The 17,520-nt window shown below is 34.9% G+C and overlaps 1 long non-coding RNA gene across 1 annotated transcript in view; it reads right to left on the bottom strand.

Annotated features, from left to right (window-relative positions):
* Positions 1-331: 331 nt before the first annotated feature.
* Positions 332-17,520, bottom strand: part of LOC120889066 (uncharacterized) — a 28,497-nt gene continuing 11,308 nt past the window's right edge. The window contains exon 2 of the long non-coding RNA XR_005732848.2: positions 332-760. This is a non-coding gene — a long non-coding RNA (uncharacterized LOC120889066). The remainder of the gene's footprint in view (positions 761-17,520) is intronic.

Raw genomic sequence — 17,520 nt, 5'->3', positions numbered from 1 at the left:
AATAAACTATATTTAGCAGTACTTAGAGAGGTATAAACCTGATCAAAATCTCAAATAATAAAGTTTACTTTTGTATCATATGCAAATAATTTGAATGTAAATAATATGCAATATAAAAGCACACAAACATAACTTTTCATTTAACTGATTAACAATTTATCTCAGCAAATATATATATACAATAGTGACTGTGCAAATATTCTTGTGAATACTACTTATTTATGTCTCATTATTAGCTGCAGTGGGAACATACCTAGAAGAACAATGCTGAATAAAAAGCTCAACATAATATGTAGGTTTATATCCAGGCTTTCATACACAACAAAACGTATGTTCTTAAATATTTAAATTTATTTGGTTTTAAAAGACTCAAAAAAGCAATAATACCATTTGATAAAATTAAAAATTTTACATAGAATAAACAATCTTTTTTTAATCTTCCTATTGCACCACTTACCACTGTAAGTTTCAGGACAGCAAGGATTTTGTTTATGTGTTCTGCTATATTCCCGGTGCCTAGAACTGACACATAGTAGGTGTTCCATAAATATTTCTTGAATAATGAAATAAATTTTGGCATATATTTAAATAAGCTTTGAAGCATTCACATTCATGACTGAAAGGTAATATCCACTTAGATCTGGAATGTGCCAATGTTCCATTCTTTTAACTCAGGTGGAATAACTGTAGGAGGACACATATGACCCCTCTTCTTTCCACTTCCAGCAGCTTTTGTCCTCACCCGTGTAATCCACATTTCCTGGTAGAAAGCAAAATTTCAAACACTCACAGTAATTATTCTTTTGAGAAGACTGGAGAGCATTGTCTATAAGAGGGTTGCTTTAAGTCTGCAGGCAAAATCGACAACACTTAATGACTCAACCAAGCTGAGTGACTCAGCAAGCACTTTAGCAGTGTTCATTACCACTGCAAAACCATCTTGTTCGAATACTTCCTTGAGACCACATGCTAAAGTCACTGTATTCACACACAGTTTTTTGTTAGACTCTTATGAAACAATCTTCCCTATTGTCTTATACTCTAAACACAGGGAGGAAGTGAAATGAAAACTTCCTTTAATACTTTTAAAAGCAATAGTGTGTCTTAGTTTACGTGACTGATGCTTATATGCCAAAAGTATAATGGAAGTAATTGTGTCAAGATTTAATATTTAAAGCAGATATAATTAACCTCATAAGGGCTTGCTATATAAGAATATACTTTATTATTTAAATATTCTCTTTAAAAAGAAGGCTTATTTAATATTGATTAGAAAATAACAAGACTCAAATTTTGGGCAAGTCAAATTCTAGATTAGATGTTCAATAAATGTTTGATATAAATCATTTACTAGAAGAAGAAATGGAGTATGGAGAAATTTTCTTCATTAAGGCTGAACCTACAAGTTAGTTCTGTAGATTTTTTCTTAAAACTTTCTTCTTACATGCCATCCCCATCTCCCACTATCCCCTATTTTTGCTTTAAAAGTATAACTATATTCAGACTTTACATAGCAGGCTTTTTTTCATATTGTATATCATTACTACTCCAAGCATGGGGCTCCCAACTGCATCTGATAAAGTAGCAAGTCCCAGAATACCAGAACTTTTGCTTCAAAAGAGTCAAACACAATGTTTACATGCAACTCAGGTTAATGGATAACTGTTTTGTCCTAATGTGCAATCATGTAATGTTCTGGTGCTTTTATAAAACAGGCCACAGCCATCCACAAATGTAGCTTTATACCAGTTACCAAAACTTTCATCTCTTGGGTATTTGGTAACTTAAAAAAATAATAATAATGTGAGATAGTTCTAAGACAACTCATCTGACAAATTATTTTACATTTCTTAGCATGAATTCATTAATTTACCTTTTTGTTCCTCTTGGAGTTGATCTCATAAATAAAGGACCACTGGATAGTATCAAATGTGACATATAGAAATACTCCAAATCCATTCCTCAAAGTTGATTTCCAAGGCAGAGAGAGTAAACAGCCTTCTCCCAGCTTTTTTACTTGCCACAGCTGAGAGTGTAGGATGTTTACAGTATCTGTCGCTCAGTGCTCTCTAGGGAGGGGTTGGTGGTCAGCAGTAGAAGCCTCAGGAAACCCAGCACTATTTCAAGATTACTATAATATGTGACGGAAAAAAGAACAAAAAAGTATACTTGGGACTAAATTATGGCTCTTTTATAAACCTGGGCTGAAAGGGTAGGCGTGAAGGCCACACAATGCTTACTTGCTTGCCCTAAGTTCTTGTTCCCTTCCTGCTCTGTACAATCCAGGATTTTCCTGGAATCTTCAGCTTTGGCCATGCACATTCAGGGATTCTGTTAATATTGGATGTTCAATATCTATGTTTTTCCAAAATGGTTTCAAAAGTTTTATCCCCTCCTTAAAAGGCACACATTTCCTTTCTAACTGTGGGAAGAAAAGTAATCTAGCTTCTCACTCTCTGAACCATATGACTTTGTTCCATCTCACTCCCACACAGAGCTGAGAACAATGGCTGAACTGTGTCTGCAGACAGAGGACCATCCAACAGTTTACTAAAAGTTAGTTACCTTCATTATGGTTTATGTAGTTACAAATTCAATCAAATGAACAAAAAGTAAATGTTAGGATAAAAATCATGTGCACAAAATGATGTATCGCAAATTGTTAATGCTTAAGTTTTTTTAAAAAAATCTCATATTTAGAAGGAAGTAATTCTGTAATTGGAAACATATGCATAAATAGAGTTATTATATTCCTAAACTCTTTTCTAACCTTTTAAATGGTCATGATGCTCAAAACACTTGGGTGAAGAAGAGAATGTCAATACTGTATATCACAGAACAACACTACTTACTAAGAATACTATACTATAAACTAAAGTAGCATATAGTCTGAAATTGTTAGAGGATATCACTCTTTCATTCATTTGACAAACATTTGTGGGTACCTGCCATATACCAGTGATGTTTAAAAATCTAGGTGGTAAGAAATGCATAACATCATCCCTGCCCTCAAGACAGCTTGATATGACAGACACATAAACCTTTGTTTTAAGTGTAACACGTGTTATGGTGGGTCAAAAGTTGCCTGACAAACCAGGCTAGGTTGGAATATTGAATAAAGTTGATGAAATGAAGATAGGGCCAGTAGGAATTTGGGAAGGATAGACAGTGATGAAAGAATGTCACAGAGAAAGACAAAGTTAAGGTATGCTGAGACCTTCAAGAATTCAGCAGTTGGAACAAAAGATGCACATGGGTGAGGGGTAGGGGGAAGTGGGGCTAGAAAGAAGCATAGGGGAAGATGGGGGCCTTTATATGCCAGGCTAAGGGATTTGGGCAGTATGTCAAAACTACAGAGGCCAAAGGAAAAGTGTAAGCAGGCAAATGGTATGACCATATTTGAACTTTAGAGAATTTGCTTTAGCAAATTCTGTAGGCAAGGAAAATAGGGAAAGAATGACTTTCTGTGTTAGTAGTATAGAGCATAGCACAAAAACTTGACTTAGGGAAGAGATAGTAGGCACGTATAGAAAACATATATGAGAAAGCAGAAAGATAAAAAGCACAGCAGAAATCCATGAGTGACTACTTCAGGAGACGAAGAAGTTGCCTAATTCCTAAGCCTGGCTTGAGTGACAAGGCTTTTCATGCAGGAGAGGGTAAGTATGAAGACAAGTGATAAAGGAAAGAGCTCTGAGAAGTACCAGTGGTAATGTGAAAGGGAAGCGACTGAAACATTTATGAACTCCTGTGTGTTGAATACTGAGTTCTGTTTTAATGAAAGGATGAAGACATTTTTAATGACCAAATCACACAAGCCTACTCTCTATTCTGCATTTGTGCATACCCTTCTAGCTGGTGAATAACCATGCTCTTCAAATCCAAATCAATTGTCCTATCTTGTAAAGCCTCCTCTGGTTATTGCCATCCCTGATACTTGCCCCACTTCCCCTACCCTGGGAGAAACTGTTGAACCTATCTTCTCATCATTACTGTAACTCTACATATTCTTCTAGCAAAGAATTCTAATTTTATTATAATTATTTTCTTACTTGTCTACCTCTATAAAGCCAAGGCACTTGAGAAGAAACACCATGTTTTGATTCACTTAATTTAGTTTTTTAAAAATTCACAGCATGTAGGAGCTGAGGTTGTGGCTCAGTGGTAGAGTGCTTGCCTTGCACATGTGAGGCACTGGATTAGATCCTCAGCACCACATAAAATAAACAAGTAAAACAAAGATACTGTTGTCCATATTCAACTTAAAGAAAATTTAAAAATCAAAAAAATTTTTTTAAAAAATCACAACATGTAGCCAGAGTTTGTTTGGCACTAAAGGAAGTTCTTGATAAACAGTGAATGAATGAATGATGCAAACAACTGGCAATTTATTAACAATTTGAATATAATTATTAAGATTTTTAACCTTAAAATAACAAATATGAGTTTGTGAAAGCTGTTTTTAAAATCCCTGATAATGCAAAGTTAGGTTGTTTTACTTTTCTAAGGAATTCATGGCTAAAAAAAGAAATGACTGCATCACACTCTTGCCTTAAATGACAGCAATATCTCTTGGAAAGTTAATCTTTCATGAGGGTAGCCTGAATTTTAAATTTTATTTTTATAATAGATTCCAAGTGAAGAAAAGTCAAAGTAAAATGTAACTACAGAGAAGAAATCCACGTAAACAGTCTTTAAATGGACAAGAATGAAAGGAAATGGCCCCTAATAGTTGGGTCTGAATATTGAATAATCATTTAAGAGTTTAAAATGTTCTAACTGGAAAGAACCACACCCTTACTAAATATAGTCATTAAAATAACCTCAGTTACATAAAATGATTATTTTAACCACTCAAAGACAAGTCTGGAAAGTTCTGTCGTAACATGCAATCTAATCTTTTTGCTTTAGCAGGGCTTTTGACTTTAATAGGCATTTTAGTCACATAAAGCCAATCTCTGGTAAACTACCATTTGATCATTTTTAGTTCTAAATGAAAACACTTATTTTAAATGTATATTGTATCTGATCACATTTGGCATATTCCATATTCAAAAAAAATGTGTGTGCATGCATGGGAATGTGCTGGTGATTGAACCTAGGGCCCTGCATTCTATAACTGAGCTAGCCCCGCCCCCACCACCACCACCCTCATCCCCATCCCAGGCCTCTATAATCTTTTTATCTATTATATGATTTTTAAAATCCCTAGTAGTGCAGAACATCTTTCAGATGCACAGTAGCTTTCTCTCTCATTTTTAAGTTAAAATGTAGCAGCTTCAAAGTAGCCAGTGAATGATTCATCGGAGAAAAAACATTGTTACCATTTTTGAAGCTTAAGGTATCTTGTGTACTAGGATTTTTAGCTGCTCATTCCCTGCTCAGGTATAGGTGTTACTAATTCTTTTTTTTTTAATTGTTGATAAATCTTTATTTTATTTATTTATTTATATGGGGTGCTGAGAATTGAACCCAGTGTCTCACACATGCCAGGCAAGTGCACTAACGCTGCACCCCAGCCCCAGCCCCACCCCAGGTGTTACTAATTCTTAAAGTCAGTTCCAGGTCTCCTACTGCTGTTGGATTTTTAGAGCCAAATGGGAAAAATACCTGGTGAGGAGGTTTCTTATTCTAAGGGCATGTTTCCATAAGATACTTTGCTATCTGTCCCTTTCCCTTGTCTAGATCTGGCTTAGGCTACCATTTTCTTTTCCACCTTTTATTCCACTTTCATCTTGCACGCTGTAGAAGGTGACCATTTAATAGGGAAACATCACGCACCAGTTGAAATCAAAACTCCAAAACTCTCATATCATATGATATCCCATATTATATATCATATATCATATCCTATATTATATGATTATTACATATCATAATATAATAATGAATTATATGGAAACCTTTAAGGAACAACTATGAGGCAACTATAAGTACAATAAATAACAATATGTACTTATTTTACAGTAACTTCATTTATAGTAACATTAGAGGTTCTCACTCTGGTTAGTTCTTATTTATATCCTGGGTCCTAAAGTTTCCATATAATTCATTATTTCCTAAAGGAAAATTGCAAACATAGAACATCTTGCTATGATGTTACAAAATATGGCTAATCAACAACAATGGTTCTTTAAAGTAGATCAAAGTACTATATTCATAAAAATCATGGACATTTATCCAACTCAAAAAATTCCATGGTTTTATGAATAGATCCTTTATTCTAAGAACTCTAGTTCCTCTTTAATTAACCTTCTCATGTTCATCTCCAGGAAAACATTCTTTTCCTTGAACCCAATTTGCTATACTTTGAATTTCTAATTTACATCTTCTTTCTGTCTCAGGTACTCACTGTAGCTCAAATCAACCTGTAGTAAATTCTACAGTGCATGGAATTGCTACAAGTTTGTGTCATATTTGTTTGTGTACAATGCTTGTGATAGGTTTTTAAATTATACTGATTAGTCTGGCATAAACTTCAATCATACTTTTCTTGAAAATTCTTTGGGTTCTAGATTCCTTAATTTTTAAAACTTTTATGCATACTATTTTATTTAAGTAATTATGCTGAGAGGACAAGAAAAGATACTCCTGTTATGATGAATTCATTTATATATATATATATAAATAAAACTTTTTGCTGCCTGTCAATATATCACATTCCTATTAAGAGTATAAAATTCTTATTTTTTATAACATTAGGGGGGCTTGAGTATTTAAATGAACATACATGTGAATTTTCAATGAAAATTATAAAATATTCAAACAAAATTTTCTTATAGGTATTTTTTTTGAGTCTTCATATATTCTGTGAACAGGGTTACAGGCTATAAATCATTTTGATCCTTTTAGTCATAGTAAATTGTGGATCTTATGTTTAAAAGTTGGCTTATGTTGGCTATAGCCATGGAGATGGGAGTGTGACACCGTGACAGAAATGAAGGTATTCTTAGCACTGTTGCCATAGGAAATATATATAAGACTTAATCTATACAAACTAATAATTACTTTAAAATTAAAATGTAAAATGGTAGACTGAACAATATTTTAGCTGAATCCTGAATATTTACTATAGGAATGCTCAAATAACTTTAAAATAACTATCACTGCTGTAAAATATCAAATTGTTATGATGATACTTGGTGGCATGAGTTCAGGTTTTGATGAGGCTGGTCACTCCAATGAAAAGTCTTTACCAGTATGAAGTGACTTCAGCCAAATACTATTATGTTTCAAACATACTGAGTAAGCAACCAACCACCCATTTCTATATTTAACATTGTATATGTGTGTGTGTGTGTGTGTGTGTGTGTGTGTATTAGTAGTATTAGGGAAGGGTATCTAGAAAACTATACACCAAACTGATGGTGGCAATTAGGAGTAGGGAAAGGGGGAGAACCAGGACTGATCGCCAAAGATTTTAACTGTATTGGCAGTATTAATTTTCAAAAAGAGAATGTATTCATGCAATGTGTATGTAAATCTAAATATTACATTGGAACATTTAATTGTAAATTTTCTCATTGTCCAAGTTAAAATATAGAGTTCACTAAAAAATTCTGGATTCCCTCGAGATTTAACCAAGTTGATTAACTTGTGACTTTGGGGACTCCAGAGTTCTGTCTTGGCTTTTATAAAATGATAAAATAAAACACTATGCACACTACGGTGTGTGCCAGGTATGTTCTAAAAAAGTACACATCCTCAGAAGTACTTCATGTCATAAAATATCAGCACAAATACTTCTAATATTACCATGTAAAAATAACTTCATTCTTTTGGTGTTAATTTCCCCCTGTACACAGGGCATAGATCTTTTTCTCAAGCCAAAGGTAGAAATATAGGGTATATTGGTTTTCTCCTGCATGGTTTCTGGCCACACAATCTCTTCTACAAAAGAGGATGAGAGCCAGGAAGGGAGCAGCCTAAGACACATCCTAATGGATAAAATATTCATTCCAAGAGATGTTCTAGACAAAAATAAGATTTTAAAAAACAAAAGCTAAAACAAAAGTACCACCAGGTGTCACTATAACACAAAGCACTGTTGGTTACTTTTATATTCAATTGGAAAGAAATGCAAGGATTTAATATTAGAAGCAAATGGGTACTGTCTCTCAAGGCTTGCCATGGCCTAGTCTATCTAAATAGATTCGAAAAGGCACAAGCTTCAATTTTTTTAAAAAAAAATTATAAATATAGAATAAGACAATGAACAATAAATAATTTCAAATGCAGTAAAAAGACCTGTGGAGGTCAAGTTCAATTTTGCCTTTTGGTAGGCAAACATCAAGGGCCACAGTTATGTGATATTTGATGGGGACAGATTTGATCATGGAACAAATGAACAAGTCCAACTGATTACTCAGCACTTCTCTTATTATTTATTCCATATTAAGTTTGTTTCTTAAAGTGATAAGAATAAGAGTCAGAAATGTTCATAACAAAATTTTAAGAGATTATAAATTTATTTTAGAGATAATTAATAGCTACTCATACATCTTAATTTTATTTAATGACCTTTCTTTAATTTCCTACAGGCATATGACTTCTTATAGAAAAACTTATATAATACTCTGTTTGGGGTTTTAACACATAATATATATGGTAATAATAGTACAAAGAATGGAGGAAGGTAAATGGAACTCTAGTGTTTCAAGGTTTAACTAAATACATATAATTACATATGTAATTACATAGAATTATTTTTATCAAAGCTAATTCAATACTAATTTTAAGTTGGTTGTGACAAATTAAAAGAAGAATATTGCAATATCTGTAGTGTTTATTACCACCAATTCAAGGAAATGTAATTTTAAAAAGACAACAGAATGAAATGGTATATCAACAAAAGAGGGCAGGAAAGGAAGGACTGAGGAAAAAGCAACACATAAGACAAATAGAAAACAAATAGCAGAATAGCAGTCCTAAATTCAGCTATATCACTAATTACAGTAAATGTCAAGTGGACTAAACACTAATCAAAAGACATGTTGGGCCAACCTGTGTTAAAAAGCTAGCCCCAATTATGCTATCTATAAGAGACATACTATTCAACCTCTGGTTTTATTTTATTTTCCATTATGATAGTATGCTCTTTATTAAGTGGAGCTTTCTACAGCTTATCCATTATTGACTTGTAAAAGACAGAGGAACTGTCTCTATATTTGTCATATGTTACCTTTTAGGTTTTAAATTCATAATGGGCAACAAGCATGTTTACCACAATATATTTCCTACTCCATATGGGTAGGCATTACACTTGCTTCTGAAGAGATCACATATATATCTTTATCAATCCTTGTCTATTAATGTTTCAATGTGCATTGATGAAACCAAGAATGTTTGCTTCCAGAGCTATAAGCATATAGCTCCCCAAAGAAGAAATTCACATAGTAAAATATAGAGGTTGCTGCCTTTACTATAATTAAAAATTCAGGTCAACAAATTTTTGAGTTGGCATTTTGAACTTTAATATATGCATAATGTTGGCATGGTTGCAGTGAATGTTATATTCATGTGAAGCCAAATGTAAGTCTACTTTTGATTTGCCAATGTTGCTTCATAAAGTAGTCCTTTAAGTCACTAATTTGATATCTGTGTATGATAATTTTTAAAAGTACACAATTACTTTCAACATCTCACACAGTTGTGTCTACAAAAAATGAGTAGGCACTGGAAGATAATATGTGAAATTGAAATATTCATGTTAGAATAGTAGAATTACACATCGTTTTTCTTTGGGCACTTTTTGTTACTATTTTCTAAATGCCTCAGTAGATTTTAAGACAAAGATAAACAGGAAAGCACTGAGTCTCACAATGATGAGACTTAGATAAAAAGATATAATGCTCTTTGTAGATAAATTTTTTAAAAAGATGTTTGCTTGCTACACAATTGACTGCTTTTTTAAAAGCAGCAAGAATATAAACGTTTCTCCAGTGGCTTATTATATTCAGTTAAACCTGAACAGGGGACTTTTTATGTTTTAAGAAAAGTCTGACAATGATTTCTCTTCACAGCACTGAAGGTAGTATCCTTGTGTAGTTTTTTTTTTTGTGTGTGTGTGTGTGTGTGTGGCTATCATACATTAACATGACACAATGTTTTCTTTTGATGTAAAACAGAACCCAGTAGAATCAAATGAAGAAAACTTCCACAATAATTAGTATTAAAATATTCTGGTACTTTGTTTCAATACTTAATCTTTGTCTATAATTGTGTTTATAAACGCAGATTAAATTTACCACAGATCTTAATTTTTTCCATTATGTTAAAATTCAAAGCTTGTCTCAATTGAAAAAATAAACTGATAATGAAAAGCCTCATGATAAAATAACATGCTATTTTGTTATCTTTACAAAATAAAGCTTCTAGCCCAGTCTACTTTATTCCCCACCAAAAAACAAACAAAAACTTTGAAAAAAGCTGAAATCCTATCACTTGAAAACTCATGTGAAATCTGTACATTTATTTTCTTTCCAATCTATCTGAAGGCTGAGGAGTTTCTAAGGGAAATCAGAGAAAGTTCAAATGTCTACACACAACTCAACTGGCTCCAATTCTAGCTTAATTGCTGAAGTGTCTAGGGCAGCAAAAGCCATCTCAGAGGTTGAAAGGGGCAGAACTAAGAAATTTGTAAGAAGTTGTCCCCAACATCTCCTCTATCCCCAAAAGGGAAGAAAATAAAGCAACACTAGTTAAATCTTGAGAACAAACAGTTACCTTAGAAGTAGGACAAAGAAATGAAAAGTAAAATCAAATTCTTTTCCTTAGTGATAGTATTAGAAGTTCATGGAGAGGAACTAAAGATGCGACTTTCAGAATAACTGCAGGTTTCATTTATATTCAGTATCCTGACCTTATTCATTCTGGTATGGAGTTGACACATTTCAATAAAGAGCTGCTTATAGACAGGGTTTAACACATTGCCTTTTGTGTTCATTATACTTTCTTTAATAAAAATATGCCAATAATATTTGTAATTAATTTCATATTTTGTTTTGAGACATTTATCAGGTCACATGAATAGTGTGAATCTGGCTCCATTTACTACTTGTGTGACACTGGGCAAGCAATGAACTTCAGTGTATACTTAGCCTTAAGAGAGATGATGGTAATGGCAACTCTCATAAAGATAAACATCAAGCTTCTTTTTTAAAGAGAGAGAGAGAGAGAGAGAGAGAGAGAGAGAGAGAGAGAGAGAATTTTTTAATGTTTATTTTTTTAGTTTATTTGTATGTGGTGCTGAGGGTGGAACCCATTACCTCGCGCATGCAAGGCAAGCACGATACTGCTTGACACACATCCCCAGCCCAACATCAAGCTTCTTAACCATCAAAACATATTAAGTATTCTTTGTTGAGAAACATTACAGTGTTTAATATGTAGCAGGCAGTACTCTAGGTTATAGGGCTCTATCAGTGAGTCATTGATATCATGGTATTCATAAGGAGACAAATATGATCAATTAAGAAATTAACACATAATTGACAGGTAGCAATAAATGCTTCAAAGGAAAATACAGCAGGTTAAGTGATCAAATGGGAGAGAAAGCTATGTCAGATGAAAGCAGGGGTTGGGTAAGGCCTTTCTTTCTTACTAAATTGATGTTTGACCAAGAAACTAAATGAACCAAGGGGGGTGCCTTTGTGTGTATCTGGCATCACACATTTGTCTAATTCATTTAGATGGGTTTCCTTTTCTAAGTGTGACATACATTTATATAGGAAGTTAAAACATGGAGAAATAAAATAGTAAAAGTAGTCCAGGAAGTAAATAGACCAGAAAGAAAATATAAAGGGAGAGTAGAATAATACAGCAATAGTAAGAAAAAGAAAACATTTATTTCCTTTTGGGCAACTGAGGTCTCACCTGTACCTTCTGAGTTTGAGCACAATCACCCTTCCATATGGCATCCCTCGAAGGGAGAAGGGAGAAGGAAAGCTGGGCACCCAGAAGTAGGCTCCAGCAGGAAGCAAGCTCCAAGGGAAGAAAAAAAATTCCCCCCCCCCACAATCTTTCTTGTGGGGCTACCCAATTTTAGACTCAGAGATAAGCTGCCCCAAACTGATTTAGGGTTAAACAGGAGTCTTGAGCAGATTATTTTATGATTCCCCCTCGAAAGTCCTCTGGAGATCTGTGCATGGAATATAAATAACTTAGAAATCAGGATAAGAGTCAACACAGGTATAGCACATACCTAAACAAAGAAGGACTTTCAGAAGATGATTAATATGAGCCCTCTGGAGAAACAGTGGGAGAGATGGATGTTACACAAGCAATTCTCTGAAAACTCACTAAAGAACATGAGTCTTAGGCAATGTAGTAAAAAATTGACTCATTGTTCTGCTATGTCCCCCCACCCCCCACCCCCTTGGCTAAAGAATCAAAATTCTTATATGGCAGTTCTAAGTTCAAAGACATTTACTTTAGATGACAGTGCCATTTTTAGAGCATGTTAACCAGGATGTGTGAAATCTACCCTTAGTATGCATTTGAATTAGGGGCGGGGGGAATGAAGTCTATTAATACTAAATGTTTTAGAAAGTGAGCTGCTCCAAATTTCAGTTTCTTAGGGTTTATTTGTTACATAGTTCAAAGTTTCCCAATCTGTCTGGACCTTGATGGCTGTATTTGATTTTAGAATCTCAGTAACTTAAAAAGCTTCCACTTCTTACACACCCTATTTCCCAGCTCTGTTCTGTCCACCACTTACCCAGCAGCTGCTTTCCTCTCTCACCCCACCCACAGGCCTCTTTGAGAGCCTGGCAATAACAGACATTTCTAGAGAGGGCAGGGAAAACATCCGACTTGTTCACAGCTGCATCACCAACCTTAGCACAGTGTCTGGCTCAGAGTAACAGCTTAATAAATGTTTATTAGATGAATAAACAAATGTCTGAAATCCTCTGCCTTAGATCAGTGATTATCTTTTATCTTTTCTAAGAAGGATCTGGGAGAGAAAGCAAGCCAATATTTATATAATATGGATGTTGATTTTTATTTCCTCCCTTTTTAATATGATTACTGGATAGAGAGAGAAAATCTGTTAGGCAAAGTCTATTTGAACAAGTCTCAAGATGTCCTCGTGGAAAAATTTAGTCTGAATCCTAATACAATCAGGGATATTCGTGATGGCTGACCAAATGTGCCCTAAAAGAGCTGATTACCACAGATCAACATAGAAGAGTGTTGATGGCTATTTATCTTTGCTTGGACATTCCCTATACAACATTTTAATTTTCATCTTTATTTATTAATATCTCCAATTAAGCTAAGAGAGAAAAAAAGGTTTTCCCAATACAACACACAATTAAAGATGTTAGTTATTATGTTGAATGAGTGAATCTGGACCCCAAAGGACTTAGATATATTAGTGCAATGGGTCAAGTCAAACCAAAAGTTAAGCAGCATTTCTAACAAATTTCCTATGGAGATAAAGGTGACATAGCAGTAGCTCTTGTGAAATCTTAGGAATAAGTGTAAATACTTATTCACATTCAGAAAATGGGCTACACAAGCACCAACTAAGGCAAAAGGACAATTCATATGACAGAGGAAGGAGTTTTAATTGTCTCTAAGCTCAACCTGAGTAATACTGATGACTGCCAAAAAAAAAAAAAAAAAAAAAGAAAGAAAGAAAAAAGCTAATATGCCTTTAGCCAACATTAAAAGAACTGTGAGCCAACATTAAAAGAATTGTGCTATCTTTAGAAATAAACCAAGTATTTATGGACCTTCTATTGGCATTGTTCTGAGTGCTGTAGGGGATAGAGAAGTATTAGACATAATCCCTGTTTCTAAGGCACAATGTAGTCATAGTGAGATTAGCAGTGAAAGCCCAAAACCAAAACCCCCAAATCAAAGGCTTCTATATGCAAGAGGTGGACTCCATTAACTGATGTTTACAGCCCAAACTGAAAGTCATCAAGAACCTGCTGTAAATAAGGTCCACTACTCTTTTTAGAGAAACCAAGTAACAGAAACACATCTTCAAAACAGTCTTTTTAATTTTTTTAGTTTTAAATGGGATAAAATTCAGTTATCTGGAAAATTCGGTTGTGGAGATTAACTCATTTCTAAATGGGGCCAAATACATCAAATACCACTGTAAATAGTTAACCACTGTAGTGTACACACCAACTAATGCTAGAGCAAAGAGGGAAGTAAGAATGACTCGTCAAAGAAACAACATATTGGGGCTGGGGATGTGGCTCAAGCGGTAGCACACTCGCCTAGCATGCGTGCGGCCCGGGTTCGATCCTCAGGAGCACCACATACCAACAAAGATGTTGTGTCCGCCGAGAACTAAGAATAAATAAATAAATGTTAAAATTCTCTCTCTCTCTCTCTCTCTCTCTCTCTCTCTCTCTCTCTCTCTGTCCCCCCCTCTCTCTCATTCTAAAAAAAAAAAAAAAGAAAAAAGAAACAACATATTATATTCCAAACTCTCATAAAGCTGAGTCAGATTTGTGGGCTCTGTGTAGTTAAAAGTCATGACACAGCCAAACTGTTAACAGGAGGAAAAGGGAGCAAAGCTACTTCTTCTAGATAAGGCAACTGTATGACTTCTCAAAATACTTCTATCATGTCCCTTTTTATAACTATGGTGCCCTACATGCCAAACAATGGAAAATTTCTTTCTCATGTGGAGTTTCCCATGCCCATAGTCTTTCTTCTTTCTGCCTATATTTTGGACTTTTGACTTGATGCCACAAAGTAAATACATACTACCCCAAATTTATGGCTTCTAATTTTAGCCATCACTCAGTGAAGCACAGAGCATGTCCACCTTTCTTTTTTTTATATTTGTAGTTTTGATACTGGAGATTGAATTCAGGGGCATTTTACTACTGAGCTATATCCCCAGCTTAGGGCCTCACTAAGTTGTTGAGGCTTGCCTTCTGTCTCAGTTTCCCAAGTCAGTCTCTGGCATTACAGTCATGTGCCCACCACATTAGGCTCACAGCAGCTTTTCTGAATCTCCACCTTCCTCCCTTTTCTCATTCCCTTTAGCTGTGACCTACATCATTTCCTACTAAATATATTCTGTACCAAATATTACTGCATCCCATTACAAATCTATTCTAATGTTTTCTCATCCTCCTTCATACAAAGACACCTTTCTGCTCACGGCTAATTACTTCATTTCTTTTCAGCTGTTGATACTTTTGACTTCTTCCTCCTTTTATTTTTTTCACACTCTAGCCTCACTTTTCTCCTCTTCTTCTGAAGGCCCCCTTTGAAGCATTTTCCTCTGCCTGCCTTTCCATGCCACATTTCCCTGATTCTGTACATTCTTCTTTTCACATTGACTAAAACAGAAGACCCACCTGCAGCTCTTTCTGACCAGGGCCTGCCTTCCACACCTCCATGCTTTGCATACATTCTAGCTATTGGGGTATCTGCTCCACTGGTTAATTTGCCCAGGATCTGCTTGTCTTTCTTTCAATATGTTCAAATGTGTCTTTTTTGAACTGCTTCTGGATTCTAAGTTCTATAGACCTTCTGTATATACCTTTTCTCCTAAAACTCTCAGCAGCAACTCAACCATAATTTCTCTCATGCAATCACTGTCTCCATGGCTTATCTTCATTTAAATGTTAATTCCTTTACATAAGGAGGCTGCCTTGTTCTTTGCCATATCTTTATGTGGGCAAAAGCTCAATAAGCATCTATCAAGTGAATAGATTAATTTGATATGTGCAAAATGTGATGTTGGCATTAGTTCTTGACTCAGAAGACATCCAAACACTGTCTATATGACCAATGGGTGGGATTACTATTCAATAAAGCTATGGACGGGTTGGGGATGTGGCTCAAGCGGTAGCCCGCTCGCCTGGCATGCGTGCGGCCCGGGTTCGATTCTCAGCACGACACACAAACAAAGATGTTGTGTCCGCCGATAACTGAAAAATAAATATTAAAAAATTCTCTCTCTCTCTCTCTCTCTCTCTCTCTCTCTCTTTCTCTGTTTAAAAAAAAAATAAAATAAAGCTATGAACCAAGTAACTTAATGCCCCTACCATGAGGAAGAGTTTATAATGTTATGATGATCCTGTACCAAGTAAATCTCAATTAAATTATTTTTTAGAGACTAGAAATTAACAGTCTAAATATACTGTATGATAAATTTAAAAGAACACTGGTGATATTATGCTTCCCCCTTTTTTTTTCCTAGCAGACACTGAAATGTTTCAACCACAAAAGGGTAACTTTTGCTCTGTTATGGTGACATGGGTCACTGGCTAGTGAAGACCTATGCCATTCTTGTATACTAGATGTATAAACCTAGTAGGTCTTGGAGGAAAGAGATCTAACCTTATTCCTCAGAAGTTATCCTCTAATTTTCTATAGTAATTGCAGATAATCTGACACTCTCTGTTGTCAGCAGCTATCTTGGAGACCTCACATGGCTGGAAGCAAAGGGGGGATGATGACAACAATATCTTTTCCTCTATTTCGTGCAGTTTTTATTTTTAATAGAAAGCTATTTGTGTTTAAAGCTTATTTAACTACCAAATCTTACAATGCACATGTAAAAGAAAATAACTTTATAGTCTCTGGTAAGGTTGGAGACATTAAAAGAACTTTGGTTGTTGGATAAATTTACTCTCCTGAGAGACTTTTACTTCCTCTATTCCCCTTCAAGAAAACATTTGAGACCAGTATGAAGTTAAGAAGCTACAACCCTTCTTCTGATGACTACCTTTCATGGAAATGACAAAATGGAAAAATTATTCCACAAGGTTCAATAAAACAGCCAAATCCTCCCAATAAACCCACAGATAACATTACTCTTAAACACCCTCCACTTATGGAGGGGGGGAGAAAAAGAAAATTTCCATAGATCCATTCAACTATAAAAACATTCTTTACTACATAGAATTTTATAAAATCCCATTGTTAAGTACTTCCTCTCAAACTCCTGCCAAATGGGAGGATTACTGCTAAAACAGACAAGGAATATGTAACCTCCTCCCCATGCCCTGATGAACGTCAGGGTTACATTTTGGCACACACACAGATCTATTTTCTACAAAGGATGCAGCTTTCCAGAGATGTGACGGATCTGGAATGAGAACACTGGCTCTCATCAACCCACTTCCTCTATTGGAAGGGAGTCTCCCAAATAGTCTTCTGAAGGAAATACTGAAGTGAAGTCACCCATGTTTAGAAAAGTAACAGTGGCTAGAAGATGTGACTGTCTCAGCAGTGGTACAAGGTCGGTCCAACAATTAGACTGAAAGTTCACTGGGACTTTTAATAAAGCAAGTCTAAGTGGATATTTGCACAGATGCATACACAGAGCTATTTGTTCTGCTTCAATGAAACTCATCCAAGTACTAGTTTTAAAATATAAACAGTGGGAAACCACTATAGTAAGGACTAACAAAATAAGGCAATTATCTGCAAGAGTTGAAAAATCTAATAAAAAAAAGTAGGAAGTTGTGTGGGAGAAAAAGGAGTGACATTCTCTAGTGAGTCCATTTGGAATTTAATAATTCACTTTGGCAA

This window comes from Ictidomys tridecemlineatus, chromosome 8, assembly GCF_052094955.1.
Source record: "Ictidomys tridecemlineatus isolate mIctTri1 chromosome 8, mIctTri1.hap1, whole genome shotgun sequence".
NCBI lineage: Eukaryota > Metazoa > Chordata > Mammalia > Rodentia > Sciuridae > Ictidomys > Ictidomys tridecemlineatus.
This window is presented reverse-complemented; position numbering and strand designations above follow the sequence as displayed.